This window comes from Hibiscus syriacus, unplaced genomic scaffold (assembly GCF_006381635.1).
Source record: "Hibiscus syriacus cultivar Baekdansim isolate YM2019G1 unplaced genomic scaffold, ASM638163v2 tig00110204_pilon, whole genome shotgun sequence".
Lineage (NCBI taxonomy): Eukaryota > Viridiplantae > Streptophyta > Magnoliopsida > Malvales > Malvaceae > Hibiscus > Hibiscus syriacus.
In genome coordinates, this window is record NW_024062626.1 from 921822 (window position 1) to 941226 (window position 19405).

Sequence of the window (19405 nt, forward strand, 5' to 3'; positions counted from 1 at the left end):
AATAATTAAATTATAACTGTTGTTGAGTTTAATTAAATTATCTTCATCTGTCAATAATTTTGTTAAAATTATACTTATTTGCCAATGATTTTATAAATTATTATAAAATATTAAAATTTCTTAATTAATTTGAAATCATCACCAAAATTTTAATTTAATTATTTCTTCGACATTCATATCTCCTAATTCTGTCAGCCGGCGTATCATTAATTGTACTTTCCCGAGTAAATGGTATCTCATGATATAACATATTTTAATAAATATGAAAGTAATATATTAATAAAATATTATTATACTTTAATATAACCAATTGCATTAATATAATGTTTTTAATACTACTTAAAAAACATTTTTTTAAAAAATTATATATAAATTTTAAAACAATTTCGTATGTTTGTATATATTATACTCCATAAATAATCAAAATCAATTTGACAAATAGAAAGTTCAAGATATTGCTCTAATAACCATTAACCGAAAGGGTTGTTCACGACTTTGGGCAGGTATGAATTTGGTGAGGGATAACATGGGTCGAGTTTTTGGTGGGTCGAAGATTTTCATCTTTTATTTGAATTTGATCCAACTCGACCTCACCCTTATATAAAATCTAATTCAAATTTGATTTATTTAAAAGAAAAATCTGACCTTATCGAGCTGGATCGAGATAATGGGGCACCGAAGGCACCGAATATTCTGATATTGGAGGACCAATGATGATCACATTGAGAGAACATCACGTTGGGTACTATTTCCCTATTATTTCAGCCAATTGGACCCTCTTATGGCTGATGATAACGTGATTCTACAAAGCAAACGACTAAAAACTGAAGCAATGTATACATTGGCCGCTCAATAAGCATGGATAGCTGGGCTTGAGGACACTGTTCATCGCAACATTCATTGGCAATATCCACCCGATGGGTGGTTTAAAGTGAACTTGCATGGTGCACGCCGAACTGACACCGACCTTGCTGCATGTGGAGGACTTGGCCGAGATCATGAAGGGAAATGGATCATGGGTTTTACTATAGTCATCGGGAAATGTTCGGTTCTAGATATGGAACTATTGGGAGATTTTGAAAGATTATCTCTTGCATGGAACCTAGGTTTGTGCTCGATTATTGATGAAACAGATAGCAAGGATGCTTTGTATGTAATTGGCGTTGGATCGGAGTCGAGAGGTGTTTCGTCGATGGTTCAACACATTAAGAACTTGGCCGAAATTGGAATATGAAGTTCTCCTTTGCTTTGCCCCTCGTGAGAGTAATATACTGACGGATAGTATGGCTCGATTAGCTTGGTCTCATCCTTTCGATCTTCATACATTTCAGACGCCTCTGATTGATGAGGTTATCGTCCTTCGGGACGATACGTGAAGAGCTGTGTTGCATGATGCTGGCAATTACTTTCTTAATTGCTTATGTTATTTTCCTTCTAATTTTAAAAAATCATTTTGATATAAAAACATAAAATAATTTACAGTGCACTCTCAGATTTTTGTCAATCAAACTAAAAATTAATTACCAACAATCAAGTAGTTTCGTAAGATGATGCAGTAGATTCTTTAAGTAATATTGAGGGTTTGAATCCTGATATTTGCGTATGAAATAAATTGGGTTAGGAGGGCCACCCCATACTTAGCTTCTATATATTCTATTCGAGTTAATTGATTAATAAATCCAATATTGATTATTGTAAGAAAAAAAACTAAATAATTTTGTGTATTGCATGTGTGAAAAAACTGTTTTTAAATTTCTAATATTTTAGTTAAAAAATGTATTTTTTTTTAATTTTGAATATTTTAAGATCTCTTACGATTATTTTAAAGTTTTACTCAATTTAATAGGTATTATATGTCACGTGATATTTTTTTTGTATTGTATGTTTGGGGTCGGGGGGAGGAGTCAACATCGTTAATTGGAAATCGGTTTGTAGACCCACATTGCATGGAGGCCTCGGCTTTAAAAATCCTGAGCATCAAAATGCTGCTTTTTTTTTTTATGAAGGTAGCTTATAATCTTGTACTTAATAACATGGTTTTCAGAATCGGATCGGTTAGCGAACCGGTCATGCTATCGGTTTATTGGTTCAACCGGTCGAACCGGTCCGATCGGTCGAAAGAACCGGACGACGTCATAATTATTTAAAAAATTAAATAAAAATACCAAAAGTATTTAATAAAAAATAATTTTATATATCACAATTCATATTCAAAGCAAGTTATAACATATATAAGTTAAAAACCATAAAATTAAGTGAAACAAAATGATTCAAATTAACTACAACATAATATTTAAGGTAAAACATATTAAATAATAAATATAATTATATAACTATAATTAAAAAATAAATTTGAGGCTAAAAAAATCATAACAAAATGATATTGTTTTGTTTAATTTTTTTAAAAAAACAATCCCACATGGCTAAGAAACATAGAAGATCATCTCAACTAACTTCTATAAATAATAGAGGTAATTTAACATTCAAAATCATGGAGCCTTTTGGTAAGCATTGAGTGAACTATTATTTCACTTCAATCAAGCTCGAATTTTAGGCTTCAATCGAGCTTCTATTTTTTTTTTAGTTCAAGCATTTTCGAGTTTAAGTTTCAATATTATATTTCGAGTTCGAGTTAAACTTTATAATTTTTAGCTCGTGAGTTTGAATCGAGTTGAGCTTACTTTTAAATTTTTCAAGTTCGAGTCGAGCTCAGCAATACTCGAGTTTGACTTGGTTCGTTTAACAAACGACGTCGTTTGGTTTAATTTTTTTTTAAAACAAAATTGGTGGGTTTTTCCGGTCTTTCCCGGTTTTTTTTTTGTTTTCAGCCGGTCCGGTTTGAACGGTTCAACAGTTCTAGCCAGTTCACTAATAGCGGTTCAGCCGGTCTAGATTGAATCGGACTAGGCAACGGTTCCCGGTTGAACCGGCCGGTCCGGTTTTCAAAACAATGCTTAATAAAGACCAATTATGGGCTAAAATATTACGTTCCAAACATAAGTGGATATTCCTCTTTCGCTTGCTCGAAGGAACTGTTCTCTCCTTTGTAAAGGCATTTTTATGGTTTGGAGTGAAGTGCGGCAAAATTTAGTGTGGAATATTGGCAATGGCCAGCGGGCTAATTTCTGGAATGATGAGTGGCTAAGCGATGTGGGGACATTGATCAATCACATTACAGATCCTTCGGTACATGGTGCTCCTCCAAACATTAGTGTCTCTTCAATGGTGGATGGAAACGGTGACTGGAATTGGTTGTTGCAAGATAACTTGCAGCCTGATGATGTTTTGCTCCGGTTGAAAGCTACTATGCCTCCTGCTGCTACTGCTAGAGAAGATTGTTTGGGTTGAAAGCTACTATGCCTCCTGCTCCTCATCGTGTTTGGAAGGTGATTGCTAAATATCGGGGTCTTCAGCGGATTAAAGTTTTCCTATGGTTGTTAGCTTGTGAGAGAATAATCACCAACGTTGAACGTTCCAGGCGACACATGAGGTCCGATAAGCGTTGTGGAGTTTGTGGAACGGAAGATGAGACTCTGGACCATTTGTTCAGGCGGTGTGCCTCGGTTTTCACGATTTGGACTGGCTTGATTAGGAGTGATAAGCTTGCGGATTTCATGACTAGAGATCTTAAGGATTGGATTAGAATCAATTTATCTCAGCCTTATGCCCAAGATGATTCAAATTGGGATTTACTATTTGGTGCCATTGTTTGGTCGATTTGGATCAAGCGTAATAAAAGAATCTTTGATCCCGAAAATTTCGATAGAGAATCCATTATGGATAGGAGCAAACGTCTACAAAGAGAAGCTTCCCTTGCCCTTGGCTCAGCTATGGTTTCCTCCAGGAGCACTTCTCAAGGGAATCATAATACTACAAGGTGGTCTCCTCCCCCTCAAAACTGGTGTAAATTAAATACTGATGGTGCTCGGGATGGTATGGTTGGATTGGCTTCATGCGGAGGAGTCATCCGCTCTTGGAGAGGTGAGCGGCGCTTTGGTTTCTCAAGGTCAATCGGAACATGTTCGGTCCTTGAAGCTGAACTGTAGGGTGTTCATAAGGGTCTACGTCATGCCTGAAATCTTGGCGAGCGAAGACTTGTATTGGAAGTTGACAGTGTTGAGGCTGCCATGATCCTTAACCAGAAAAAGAAAACAGGTTTCTTCTCTATAGTATAGAATTGTGAAACTTCTGAATAGAGCTTGGAGTGTGCAAATTCACCATGTCCATCGTGATGTTAATAAAGTTGCGGACAAGCTCGCAAAGTTGATCGCCCTTGAGGATACTGCTGCACATGAATTCTTTGAGCCTCCTTTAGTGGTTTTACCTTTTTTTACAAGCAGATTGTAATGGTTCTGGAATAGAACCCTGCTAAGCTTTCCATGCTCTTTTTGTCGAAACGATTTTTAAACCCGTGTGGGCGGGCGAGATTTTGGAAAACCGTGTCACTTTTAATTATTTTTTATGGTTAATTTTTAATTAAAAATAATGCGATTTAAAAAAACCTCTTGTTTCGAAAAATTTGGAAATCCATTTACGATAAAAACATATGGTTCGAGGAGTTGCCATCAATCTTTGATTAGGGTGTGATTGGGCACCCAAAAAACGTTGTCATTTTAAATAAAAATTAATTTTAATTAAAACGACAAATTTGCGGTCAACATTACCAAAATCCGGGTTTGGGAGTCGGTTACGTGTAGGGAAGGATTAGCACCCCCACAACGCCCTAAATCGGTACCTAGTCGATTAATTAATGTCTTTACAATGAATTTTACAAGTTCGAGTTTAATTTGATTAATGATCCCTTTAAAACAACAATGATGCTACTTTTATAGCATTCAAAAACAACAAAATAAGTTAAATTAAAATTACCAAGCCATTAGAAAGATAAAGAACGTTCGATTATTTAATATATTGAGACCAGATCTTTAGGTCAGTTCTAATGACCATTTCTCAAAAAATTTAAATAGCCGAACATTTCTTTATCTTTCACTCCCAAATTTAAAAGTGAAGAATCCATTTTTTGTGACAGTGACGGGATACACTTGTAATTTAAAACCGTCAAGAAAAACTTCCCTGTGAGTTAAGAAAAGCTATTCTGATAGTTTTAAATTAAAAGTGTATTACCCTTAATTCGATTATGTAATCAAGTTGAGTTATACACGTGAGGCTATCATGCAATCATACAAAGTGACGTTAATGCAAAAATTAATTAAACATGCGATTAAAGTAAATGAGGCCAACATGCTTTATAAAGAAATACGCCTAAATACGTTCATACAGATTACATGCTCAAAATAATACCCACTTGCATACACTTAAAATAATTCTAAATTAACCTAACAAACATACATGAAATATTAAAGGGACTAAAATATAAAAACAATAAATAACAGACTGTTTTCATAAATATTTCATTTCTTGGTACTCCAAACACAATACAACCAAAGTGCTACATAGGACCAAATTGAAAGCTTTCAAAAGTACACATCCAATGTAAAAACAAAACGAAATAGCCCTAACATGTAACTGGACTAAAATGAAATACACTGAAAGTCAGGGGACAAAATTAAAATGACAATAAAATTCGGCTTAAAGACCAATCGAAAAGAAACAAAGTTGGGATGGCCACGCACACAATTACTCCCTAAAAATCTCAAAACACGGATTCCCTCAGCTATCAGAACGCTGCCGTTTTGGGGGGGTCTAAACGACGTCGTTTTGGCGTTTTAATATATGGGATATTAGGGTAAATTTTTTACCCTAATTTCTTTTCTCTTCAGCCTAGACAAGAAGAACCCCCACCGCTCTCCTTTCTCCCCCCTTCTCTCTTGACCTTAGCTTAAGCGAAACCCCGGCCCCCGCCGTAGCAACGGCTCCGACGAAGAAGCCCCGGTGACTAACCTAAACAGATAACCACCTAAAACCCATCCCCAGCCTAAAAACTTAACCTCAAACTACTTCGAGACCCCTATTTTGTTCCACTTCGCTCGTACCCAACATCATATCCCTCAAATCCCTAAAGCCACAGGCCTAAAACTGACATGCACGACTCGAAATCAACTGGAGACAGAGGGTTTTACATTCTCACAGACGAGGTATGGATTCCTAGACAAGGTGACGAAGCTACTGGATCGAGAGGGTAAGTTTCTTTTACTTTCATTTTGCTCTCTGGCTGTTTAGATGACTCTCTGGGTATTTCACGTTTTATTTTTTGTTCCCTTGATCACTAACGGATGATTGGAATGCTTTTCTGTTGAGGGATCATTTTTTGGTTCTCGATTTGCTAATGGGTTTTAGACTCTAGTGGTGGATTTTCCCTTGATGGTTGATGATATCTCCCCTCCTCGATTTCATTTTCACTACTATATCTAGTTGATTTTTCTTTTTGTTTTCTGTGCCTTTCGTTCTGCTCCTTGCTTGGTGTGCTTGCAGGTCACGGGTGCGAGCTGGTCACGGGGCTTCAGCTGCCTAGGCACGGGTGCTGGGGAACAGCCCCGAGGGACTTCACGTGGGTAGCACTCGGTTGGTCGCGCACTGTCTTGGAGTTCTGGGAGCATCTGCGCACGCTGGCTCAGGATGCTTGGGACGTTGTGAGCCGTTGGATCCTAATGACAGATCCAACGACCTTCATATTGCGGCGCTGGAAGCTGGGATAGGAAACCCTAATGGCTTAGGGTCTCTACAATTGGGTTGTTGAGCTCTTCATTAGTTTGGGTATTGTTGTAATATGTTGGCAATTCGGGCCTGTAACAATAAAACACTTAGTAAGTCCATTTATCATGCATATTAATTCATATACCCATAATACATACATATATATATATATATATATATATATATATATATATATATATATACAGGACCACAAACATAACTACTCATATAAATAAAAAAAGGTCAATACGTAATTAAACACATACCAATAATAAACTAATAGATATACAAGACTCGATAAAAAAACTAGAGAATAAAAAAAACAAAATAACAACTAGAACGAGAACCCCGAACAAAATGAGCATCTACAGCTGCCCCTCTTTGCTCATTGTCGTGTAACGAGAATAGAGCAAAGATCAATAGATGGTCAAATTTGTCCGACTATGAAAAATTCCAAAATTGATTCGTTTCACTGAAACTTCAGGGTGAGTGAGATTTGAAAAGAATCTTCTACAAACAGGTTCACTCCCTATTTCTTTCAGGTAGTATAGAACTCAAATAATCTTCAATAATCTTGTTTACTCTCTATTTCTTCAGAGAGTATGAGACTCAAACAATCTTCAACAATCGTGTCTGCTCCCTATTTCTTCAGAGAGTATGAGACTCGAACAATCTTCAACAATCGTGTCTGCTCCCTATTTCTTCAGAGAGTATAAGACTTGAACAATCTTCAACAATTGTGTCTGCTCCCTATTTCTTCAGAGGGTATGAGACTCGAACAATCTTCAATAATTGTGTCTGCTCCCTATTCTTTAAGAGAGTATGAGACTCAAACAATCTTCAGTAATTGTGTCTGCTCCCTATTCTTTCAGAGAGTATAAGACTCGAACAATCTTCAACAATCGTATCCGTTCCCTATTCTTCAGGGAGTATAGAACTCGAAAATCTTCTTCTTATGGGTTCGCTCCCTCTTTCTTCAGGAAGTATAGAACTCAAAAAATCTTCTTCTTACGGGTTCACTCCCTCTTTCTTCAGGAAGTATAGAACTCGAGAATCTTCTTCTTACGGGTTCGCTCCCTCTTTCTTCAGGGAGTATAGAACTCGAAAATCTTCTTGTTACGGGTTCGCTCCTTCTTTCTTCAGGAAGTATAGAACTCAAAAAATCTTCTTCTTACGGGTTCGCTCCCTCTTTCTTCAGGAAGTATAGAACTCGAGAATCTTCTTCTTACGGGTTCGCTTCGCTCCCTCTTTCTTCAAGAAGTATAGAACTTGAACATCTTCTTCAAACGGGTTCGCTACCTCTTTCTTCAGGAAGTATAGAACTCAAAAATCTTCTTCTTATGGGTTCGCTCTCTCTTTCTTCAGGAAGTATACAACTCGAGAATCTTCTTCTTACGGGTTCGCTACCTCTTTCTTCAGGAAGTATAGAACTCTAAGATCTTCTTCTTACGGGTTCGCTCCCTCTTTCTTCAGGAAGTATAGAACTCGAAAATCTTTTTCTTACAGGTTCGCTCCCTCTTTCTTCAAGGAGTATAGAACTCGAACATCTTCTTGAAATAGGTTCGCTCCCTCTTTCTTCAGGGAGTATAGAACTTGAGAATCTTCTTCTTACGGGTTCGCTACCTCTTTCTTCAGGAAGTATAGAACTCGAAAATCTTCTTCTTACGGGTTCACTCACTCTTTCTTCAGGAAGTATAGAACTCGAAAATATTCTTCTTACAGGTTCGCTCCCTCTTTCTTCAGGGAGTATAGAACTCGAACATATTCTTCAAACGGGTTCGCTCCCTCTTTCTTCAGGGAGTATAAAACTCGAAAATCTTCAAACGGGTTCGCTCCCTCTTTCTTCAGAGAGTATAGAACTCGAACAATCTTCTAAAAATGGGTTCGTTCCCTCTTTCTTCAGGGAGTATATAACTCGAAAATCTTCAAACGGGTTCGCTCCCTCTTTCTTCAGGGAGTATAGAACTCAAAAATCTTCTTTTGCTTCACTATTATTTTGCGAATGCCTTAGTTTGATTTGCTTCAAAGGTCGAACCTAAAAATCAAACATTATCAATCATTAATGTATGCTTGAAAATATCATACTAAAAAATTCAGAGTTCCAGAAATTCTCTAAAATCTATCTCTATCGCAAAAACATGTTTGAAGCCATTAGATACGTGAATCTACTTTGTCCCAATTATCGTCACCCTTCTTTCTAGGATTTCAAAACTAGTCATCCTCATCTTGATGCTTCAATATCTTCAATATTCAATTATCATTGGGAAATATTTTCTTCTTCGAAGGAACATCATCTCCTTTGACCTCGATGGAACTCGGACATCTTTTGGTGTAATTATGCTTCACTATTTTTTCATGAAGGCTCAACATTGTTTGCTTCACTACTCTTCAATGAAGGCTTAAGATTGACTTGTCCCAATATACTATGTGCAAGTCACTTTAATCGATTGATTCCTTTCTTCATACATAAAAATCCTTGTTTTTCTTCTACATCTGATGGTCTTCACTTCAAAGCAATGCTTCTTCTGTAGACTAGATCTCTCTATTCTTCAGGGTATGTCTCTTTAAACATAACTTCTTACATTTGAGGTTTGAAATCTTCCTTTCAATCATCGGGATTCTAACATTCTGCATATTCTCTTTTCGCTAGAAGATTTGTCAAAATCATGTATTTATGCATGAAACACAAATGTAATTCAATGTATCAGTGTAATGCATTTTCTTTTATGCAAATGATGTATTCATGAATGCATAAATGTTGAATCAATCTTCACTTGGCTCCAGAGTAGTGAGCTCGATCTTGTTCCATTTGATCATTCCTTTCCATGGTTTGCTCTAGATATCCGTGTAGTAACTCGTAATTTCCAACTTGTTTTTTTTACGAGCCCTCTGATCTTCTTCTATCTTTTTGTCGTCTTTGTTTTCTTTCTTCATTTCGGATAAAACATTTTCTCTCTCAACTTCTCACTATGGTAAAATTATGACTGTGTTGCCCCATTTTCGGAGAGTGTGCATATGACTACGCCAAACTCCGTAAAGATTACATGGAGGTCCGCATCTATTTTGATTTGCCTCTTGAAACACATCACAAGGAGGATTTATCCCAATTTTTCATGTCACCCCATTTAATCAAATATCAAACAAGGCTCATTTATACCATATCAGGTTGAGAGGTTTAACAACAGCCCATCATTCAACCTTAGTTGGTTCCATTAGTTCCTTGTTGTTGAAATTATATCGCAACTTCTGTGGAAAGTAATCTTCATCATTTCTCATTTCCAACCTCGGGGTTGTAAAAGACAATCTTCATCTTGGGTAATACAACAACACATGATCGCAACACTGATTCATCACCATAATCACTGGTTTGTAAAACATTTGACCATATTCATATTTCCTGTGGCTTCTGCCCATATCTTTCAACTGGAGAAGCTCTTTGCGTAGCACTCAGAGTTTTCGCATGGTATTACAAGGATACCAAAACTCAGTGAAAAATAAAGTGGGATACCATATTGCTCACATTGATGCATATGAAATCATAAGAGTAAAGAATTGATGATGGTCCAAATGATCATGTACAGTAAACTCCACTGTCACTGTTTCATCATTTTCACTCTTCATACATTTCTATCCCATTGGAACTATTTTGTCCAATTCAATGATCATTCAACAAGTCTTCATAGGCTTCCAAACATGACCCACATTAATACCTCTAGCTGAAACAAGCCTTCACTAGTGTCGCAACATCATCTTATACTAGTACGGGCCTTCAAAATGCCCCAACATCTCAGATTGTAAGGCTTACTCTTAATGCCTTCTTGATCTATATATTGTCCTCTCAATATGATGTGGGTTCAGTCATTCCCCATCAGTGTCTTAACTGGCACGGGCCTTCAAAATACCTCATCACCTCAAATTGTAAGTCTCATTCTTCATGCCTCCTTGGTCTGAATCTTACCATCTCAACATGATGTGGGTTCAGTCGTGCCCCAATATATCACAACTTGAATGTTCTCATTCTGGTGTCACTACACAGTAATGTTGTCAAATAATTTAAGGGTTTTTCTTCATGTTGCCATAAACACTTAAGAAGTGATCAATTTTTAACCAAATGTCTTGCATTTTATACAAGTCGTAATATGTACCCCTTCTGAACAATGAGGTCATCTCCTTCTTGGTGGGTTACTGACAACGTCATCTGGAAATGCTAAAAGCTCTTATTCTTCATTCATTCTGATCTCTTTAGACCATCTGCTTCAAACGCAGAATGCTTCATGTTCTGACACCTCTTCTTCTCTTTCTTCCAATAGAGGCATAATGAGCCTCACCCACTACAAGGACTTTTCTCGTTTGAAACTTGTCTTGTTTGAAAATGTTTTTATCCCTTTTCTTATTTTTAGGGAATGTGAAAAATTTATGAATAAATTTAAAAAATGTTGTCATTTTCTTCAAACTCACAATCAAAACAAATTGTGAAACAAGAGTTCAATGAATATCAAATAAGTCAAATTCTCTTTTAATCCTTCAAAAATTATATACATTTGAAAAGAGTAAAGATTATTGCTGACAAAAGGATTAGGCTAACTTGGGAAGGAAATGTGTTTGGTTAGCTTTTTGCACCCTTGATTCTGGCATTTTATTGATATGATAAGGCAAATATTTTGCTTCTCTTTTGGGAATGTTCACTAGTTCTCAATCTTCGTGAGTGTCTTTGGACTATGGGGTACTTTATCAAGAGATATATAGGATCACCCTTTTGTACAGTGGTTGACGATTTTTATGTTCGAGCAACCTTTTCAGGTTTTCAACTCGAATTCTCCTTTAGTTTCAAGACGTCATTTAAAATTTTATGTCTTGAATCCTCCTTTTATTGTTTTTTATCATGCATTAAAGATTTTATTTTTAAGAAAACTATTTACAAATAAAATTAACCCTGAGGGGCGGAATGAAATCTGAAGATAGCCTCTCCACTTAGAAATTCATGTATGATTATAAGGGACTTTTCAGGCACGTAACGTAGGCTAGGGCTCACGGCTATGAAAAAAAGGATAAATAGGCCCAAAAAAAGTGTTTAGGGTCACCGAACCAAGGATCAATTCATTTTGTTGTCTTCGACCTTGCTCTGACTGATTTGAATCTGCTCGTGCATCTTCTATTCTTCTTCTTTTCCTTCAATGTTTCACGATCTTCGGGTGAATAAAATCGAAATGTTTGAACCACTCGTCTTGAGGTGTTTGATCGATTTTCTTTCATTCTCTTTTTTTCATTTTTCTCACTTCTAATTTTTTTCTTTTCTTTTCTTTTTTCTTTTCTTTTCTTTTTCTCTTTCTACATTTCTCTTCTTTCTCTTCATGATGTCAACTCAATTTGATCTTAGAGCGCTTTGTATTTGGTCTGCCTCATGGTATCACGACTTGCTTCTGTAGCGAAATTCGGACTGATAATCTTTATTTGCGCGAGCAGATGTTATTCAGCTTTGCCCCCCAGTGTGGAGGGTGATCCTTGGTTTAGGTTGAATCCGAAAGAAAATACTATAGGCTCGAAAGGGGACAACAAGGGGTATATATACATATATTTGATGGGATAAATGAAACAAAGCCGTTCATCATCTCATACATGAAAGTCTTCGTAAAAGAGGTATCCCCAGAGAGACGTATATTCAAGATTAACCTTATTTACGTGAAAACAATATAATTAATGTATGATAGAATTATTTCAATGATTTTATTTATTTCTTCTTCTTCTTTGTGGTCCTAGCATGCCTTTGATATGTTGCGCTCTATCTTGTCTTTCTTGCAGGAACGATCATCGTCATTTTGGGTAAGGAACCCAACAATGGTTCTTTCAGCTTTAGATGGGACATGGAAGGTCTAATCTTGCCTTTTGTCAAAAGCATATAATTAATGAAGTAGTAAAACAACCTTTAACTCATTTGATATTCAAAGAACTACAAGATTAAAACTTGATTCATTGCTCATTTCCTTTGGAAAATGACGTAAGTTCATTTAAAAATCCTTTCAAAAAATTGAGAAAAACGACAAAAACATGTTCAAACAAGATGTTGCAAATGACAAAAAGTTTCTTGATGAACAAAATGATTTTTGCATAATTAGGATGCCCCATTATTTTTCTGATGTAGTGGTACTTGATTCAATCAGGTACTACACATTGTGCTCTGGCACCCCACTCGAGCTCGTCATCCATTGTTCCACCAATTCTTGTGTCAATGTCCCATTTTCAACAAGCCTCTCTATCTCCTTGAACAAAATCCTACAATTCTCCGTATAATGCCCCCAAGTGAAAATCACAAACGCTATCTTGATCGTAGCTATGAGCAGAAGGGTCTGGTTGTACTTTCACTGGCCTTGGTGTGAGATATTGACCTTTAACCAAATGGGGATACAAATCCGAGATAGAAGTTTGGAACACTTTCAATGTATTTTTAGATATTGGGACTTTCTTTTGACGACTCGAGCAACTTGCTGCCCCTTTTCTTTTGCGATTGTAGGAGCTTTGAACTCGACATTTAGTTACAACATCAATTTTTGCCTTTTGATCGATTGGGCTCTTGAGAACATCTTTCAATTTTCTTTTGATGATTGTATTTTCAAGTAATTCCCCATCTATCACGAGGTCTTCAAAGTTATTTGTTGAATTTTCCAGTATTGATTCAAAGAAAAGAGTCGGAAGAGAAATGCAGAACATGTATGATATTTATTCTTTTAACATATGAGGTTGAACCTGTGCTGCTACCCCTCTCCATCTCAGAGCATAATCCTTGAAGCTCTCAGTATCTTTCATTTTTATTCTTTGAAGGTCTTGACGCCTTGGGGCTAAGCCTTCAATATAACGATATTGCCCCAGAAAAGCATCAGCTAAGTTGACCCATGTCTTGATCTGCTCTCTGTTCAAACGGCTATACCATACTACAGCTGGACCAGCAAGACTATCATGGAAGAAATGAATCAGCAAATTGTCATCATTTAAGTACCCTTCCATCTTTCTGCAAAACATCTTTCAGATGAATTAGGGGGCAACTAGTGCCATCATATTTTTCAAAGTTAGGCACCCTAAATTCATGTGGGATGACCAAATCAGGGACCAAACTAAGTTCTCTGGCTTCTAACTCCTTGTGAGTGGCATTGACAACCTTCATATTTTCCACGGCTTCATTCAACCACTTGAATTTGTTCTCGAACTGCCCATAATTGACGAGGCTCTTTCCTTGGTTTGAGTTAGATGCTCTGAGGCAAAGTATCACTCTTGATGCATTACTCTGATGAGACTGGTGTCCTTTATCAGCGATTTCCTCTCGACCAACAGCCTTGGTTGCCAGTACCTGGATCATTTGATTTGATGCACCTTGTAGATAGCCCGATGCTTCATTCCTTGTATTTTGTTGTAACCCGACCAATTGTTCTTGCAACGGATCTTGTGATTTCTCATTAACTTGCTCCATCGCTTCCATTTGTTTGTTCATGATGATGAGAAACAGTATGAATGAATGATCTTGTTATTACTGAACAAAAACATTTCATAAGTTATTTCCGTATTTTCATAGTTAATGTATATAAAATGCTTAAATAACTACATGCAATGCAAAATGCAAATGCAAATGCACGAGGTGTTAATCCCAAAAGTGACCACTTATAGAACAACCGTTCACTTAGACAACAAGAATTCAGTAAGTACACCATGTAGTCAAAATACAATTGTGATTCTTCATTTCCTCGAGCCGTACTCTGCATGGGATCTGGTATTGCACCTCCAAAATCGTCGGTGTATTCCATCACCTTTGATGATGTCGGATTTCCTTAAATTGAATATTGAAATCTTCATTCTTATCTTCAATGCGAAGTGGTCTTCATGTCTTTATGAATGGTCTTCTCGTCTTTATGAATGATCTTCTCGTCCTTGGTATGACTATATATATCTTCTGAGTCAACATCTTGGCCTTTACACCTTTTCTTCAATCAGCTTCGGATTTCTTTATTCATCGGGTGTCATTCTTCATGGATCGTTTGAACATCTCTGGATCTCCCGGTTTTGACTACATGGTGGAGAATTTCTTGCCTCAATATGGTCAGCCTTCTTGTTAGTCAATCACTTGCGAATTAACACCCCTCGATGACATGAGGATGCAAATGCAATAAAATCACAATAAAATAGACATAAAACAAAAACGGGTTAGTGCACATAAGATAAACAACAAGATAATGGGCACCGTAAACATCAAATAAAACCTACCCTCACATGCTGACTACCCAATCATGCTTTAATATATCCTATCCAGCAATGATATCTACCCATATGCTTTGTTGTTCATAAAAAAAATCCTAACCGCATGGTATCTAATTCATATGCTTTGTATGAAAATATGAAACCTAACCGCATGCTTTTCTAGTTCTCATACTTATTGCAAAAATAAATCCGAGGGAACGGTTAGAATGAGTTTCCCCTTTGTGTCTATGGACATAGATTCAGCACAAGATGGGCGGAGTTTTGGTATCACTAAAAAGGGTCCTCGAATTATCCTTTGCTGGTGCCCCTTTGGGTTGCCAAACCCTCGATTCTCACCCATTATAGGCTTAAAACAAATCAAGTTCAATTCGAGAGGATACGTTTCCCTATATCCATGCGAGGAAACTCAATGTTTTCTCGTAGACATAAGACATGTACCCCAGAGGTTACTAGCTAAAGCCTATGCGGAGAAAAATATTTTTTCTCACGTAAGCGTAGCTTTCACCCCTACCTAACGGGACAGAGCACAGTTAGAAGGCTCTAAATATTAAAGGTTTACAGCAATAGTGGGGAAACTCATAATCCTTTGCCTCGATCCAAGAAAAACAATAGACTAAAATGAAGGTCAGAAAACTGAAACATGTAGAACACACATTAGTACAACTATTTATTCATTAACCAAATTACAAATTAAGATGTAAATAAAACAATTCAAACAAACAAGGGATCAAAGACCAAATTAAAGCGAACTTAAAAATTTCGTTTGCAAAGACAATTAATTAATCGACGATCGGCCTGACTCTCTAAAAAAGTCCCCAGCGGAGTCGCCAAGCTGTCGAAACGATTTTTAAACCAGTGTGGGCGTGCGAGATTTTGGAAAACCGCGTCACTTTTAATTATTTTCTTTATGGTTAATTTTTAATTAAAAATAATGCGATTTAAAAAAACCTCTCGTTTCAAAAAATTTGGAAATCCATTTACGATAAAAACATATGGTTAGAGGAGTCGCCACCAATCTTTGATTAGGGTGTGATTGGGCACCCAAAAAACGTTGTCATTTTAAATAAAAATTAATTTTAATTAAAACGACAAATTTGCGGTCAACATTACCAAAATTCGGGTTCGGGAGTCGGTTACGTGTAGGGAAGGATTAGCATCCCCACAACGCCCTAAATCGGTACCTAGTCGATTAATTAATGTCTTTACAACGAATTTCACAAGTTCGAGTTTAATTTGATTAATGATTCCTTTAAAACAACAATGATGATACTTTTATAGCATTCAAAAACAACAAAATAAGTTAAATTAAAATTACCAAGCCATTAGAAAGATAAAGAACGTTCGATTATTTAATATATTGAGACCAGATCTTTAGGTCAGTTCTAATGACCTTTTCTCAACAAATTTAAATAGCCGAACATTTCTTTATCTTTCACTCCCAAATTTAAAAGTGAAGAATCCATTTTTTGTGACAGTGACGGGATACACTTGTAATTTAAAACCGTCAAGAAAAACTTCCCTGTGAGTTAAGAAAAACTATTCTGACAGTTTTAAATTAAAAGGGTATTACCCTTAATTCGATTATGTAATCAAGTTGAGTTATACACGTGAGGCTATCATGCAATCATACAAAGTGATGTTAATGCAAAAATTAATTAAACATGTGATTAAAGTAAATGAGGCCAACATGCTTTATAAAGAAATACGCCTAAATACGTTCATACAGATTACATGCTCAAAATAATACCCACTTGCGTACACTTAAAATAATTCTAAATTAACCTAACAAACATACATGAAATATTAAAGGGACTAAAATATAAAAACAATAAATAGCAGACTGTTTTCATAAATATTTCATTTCTTGGTACTCCAAACACAATACAACCAAAGTGCTACATAGGACCAAATTGAAAGCTTTCAAAATTACACATCCAATGTAAAAACAAAACGAAATAGCCCTAACATGTAACTGGACTAAAATGAAATACACTGAAAGTCAGGGGACAAAATTAAAATGACAATAAAATTCAGCTTAAGGACCAATCGAAAAGAAACAAAGTTGGGATGGCCACGCACACAGTTACTCCCTAAAAATCTCAAAACACAGATTCCCTCAGCTATCAGAACGCTGCCGTTTTGGGGGGGATCTAAACGACGTCGTTTTGGCGTTTTAATATATGGGATATTAGGGTAAATTTTTTACCCTAATTTCATTTCTCTTCAGCCTAGACAAGAAGAGCCCCCACCGCTCTCTTTCCTCTCCCCCTCTCTCTCGACCTTAGCTTAAGCGAAACCCCGGCCCCCGCTGTAGCAACGGCTCCGACGAAGAAGCCCCGGTGACTAACCTAAACAGATAACCACCTAAAACCCATCCCCATCCTGAAAACTTAACCCCAAACTACTTCGAGACCCCTATTCTATTCCACTTCGCTCGTACCCAACACCAGATCCCTCAAATCCCTGAAGCCACAGGCCTAAAACTGACATGCACGACTCGAAATCAATTGGAGACAGAGGGTTTTACATTCTCACATACGAGGTATGGATTCCTAGACAAGGCGACGAAGCTACTGGATCGAGAGGGTAAGTTTATTTTACTTTCGTTTTGCTCTCTGGCTGTTTAGATGACTCTCTAGGTATTTCACGTTTTATTTTTGGTTCCCTTGATCACTGACGGATGATTAGAATGCTTTTCTGTTGAGGGATCCTTTTTTGGTTCTCGATTTGGTAATGGGTTTTAGACTCTAGTGGTGGATTTTCCCTTGATAGTTGATGATATCTCCCCCTCATCGATTTCATTTTCACTGCTATATCTAGTTGATTTTTCTTTCTGTTTTCTGTGCCTTTCGTTCTGCTCCTTGCTTGGTGTGCTTGCAAGTCACGGGTGCGAACTGGTCACGGGGCTTCAGCTGCCTAGGCACGGGTGATGGGGAACAGCCCCGAGGGACTTCACGTGGGTAGCACTCGGTTGGTTCGCGCACTGTCTTGGAGTTCTGGGAGCATCTGTGCACGCTGGCTCGGGATGCTTGGGACGTTGTGAGCCGTTGGATCCTGATGACAGATCCAACGGCCTTCATATTGCGGCGCTGGAAGCTGGGATAGAAAACCCTAACGGCTTAGGGTCTCTACAATTGGGTTGTTGAGCTCTTCATTAGTTTGGGTATTGTTGTAATATGTTGGCAATTCGGGCCTGTAACAATAAAAGACTTAGTAAGTCCATTTATCATGCATATTAATTCATATACCCATAATGCATATATATATAAATATATATATATATATTTACAGGACCACAAACATAACTACTCATATAAATAAAAAAAACGGTCAATACGTAATTAAACACACATACCAATAATAAACTAATAGATATACAAGACTCGATAAAAAAACTAGAGAATAAAAAAAACAAAATAACAACTAGAACGAGAACCCCAGACAAAACGAGCATCTACACTTTTCTTTATTTACCAAAAAAAAGTCATGTAAAAAATTGAATCAATAAAGTATTTCACGTTTGAAAAAATTATAGGTCAAATTAAGATTGTAAATGAGACAAGTCATATCATAAATTATTTGAGTTTAATTCAGTCAAAGTTCGGTCAACACTCGATTTAAATAGACTTGGCTCGAACTTGAACTCTATTGGAGTTCTAAACGAACCGAACGAATTATTTAATATTTAATTCAAAAAGTTCACAAACAACTCAAAAATTGATACATTATATTTTTAATTTTTAAATTAAATTAATAATAATAATAACACTTATATGTTTTTTTAAAATATAATATAAAATTTTCATATACTTGTTCATGTGGGAGTTCAAGTTTCATTCGTGCTAAGTCTGAGAATATTTTGAGTTTAAGTTTTTCGAACTCGAGTCGAACTTCAATTTTTAATTTTGAGTTCGTCTCGAGCTTGCCAATTTTAAGCTCACGAATCGAGCTCAACTTTAAACGATTGAATAAGTCTAGCTCAACAATACTCGAACATAGATATAGACAAAATGGAATAATATTTTATCATTTTTTAATAATGAAGTTTTAATTCAAATTTATTTTATTTTTATTTAAAACTAATTATAAAATACATAAAATTAATATTAAATATATATTTTTGAAACTTTTAATAACTAGAGAAATCATCGTATCAATTTAAATTTGTTTAACAAAGTCTATTGATAACAATTGATAATATGAATTCAAATGTTTATAAAAATAAATTTTCATTTGAAAAATTAGAATATTATGAATTCAAATTATAGTTAAATTCACAATTAACCGCGAAAATATACGGATATTAACTCTCAAATATGAATTATTTTAATATATTTTATTTTTACAGTATATTCATATATATATATATATCAATTATTTGAATCTAATTTACTATTACGTGTAACGAAATAAATTATCTGAATTCATTGTTGATTTTAAAAATGTTATTTTGAAATAATTTTTATTAAATTAAAATATTTAACAAATTTAAATATTTTTTTTAAGAAAC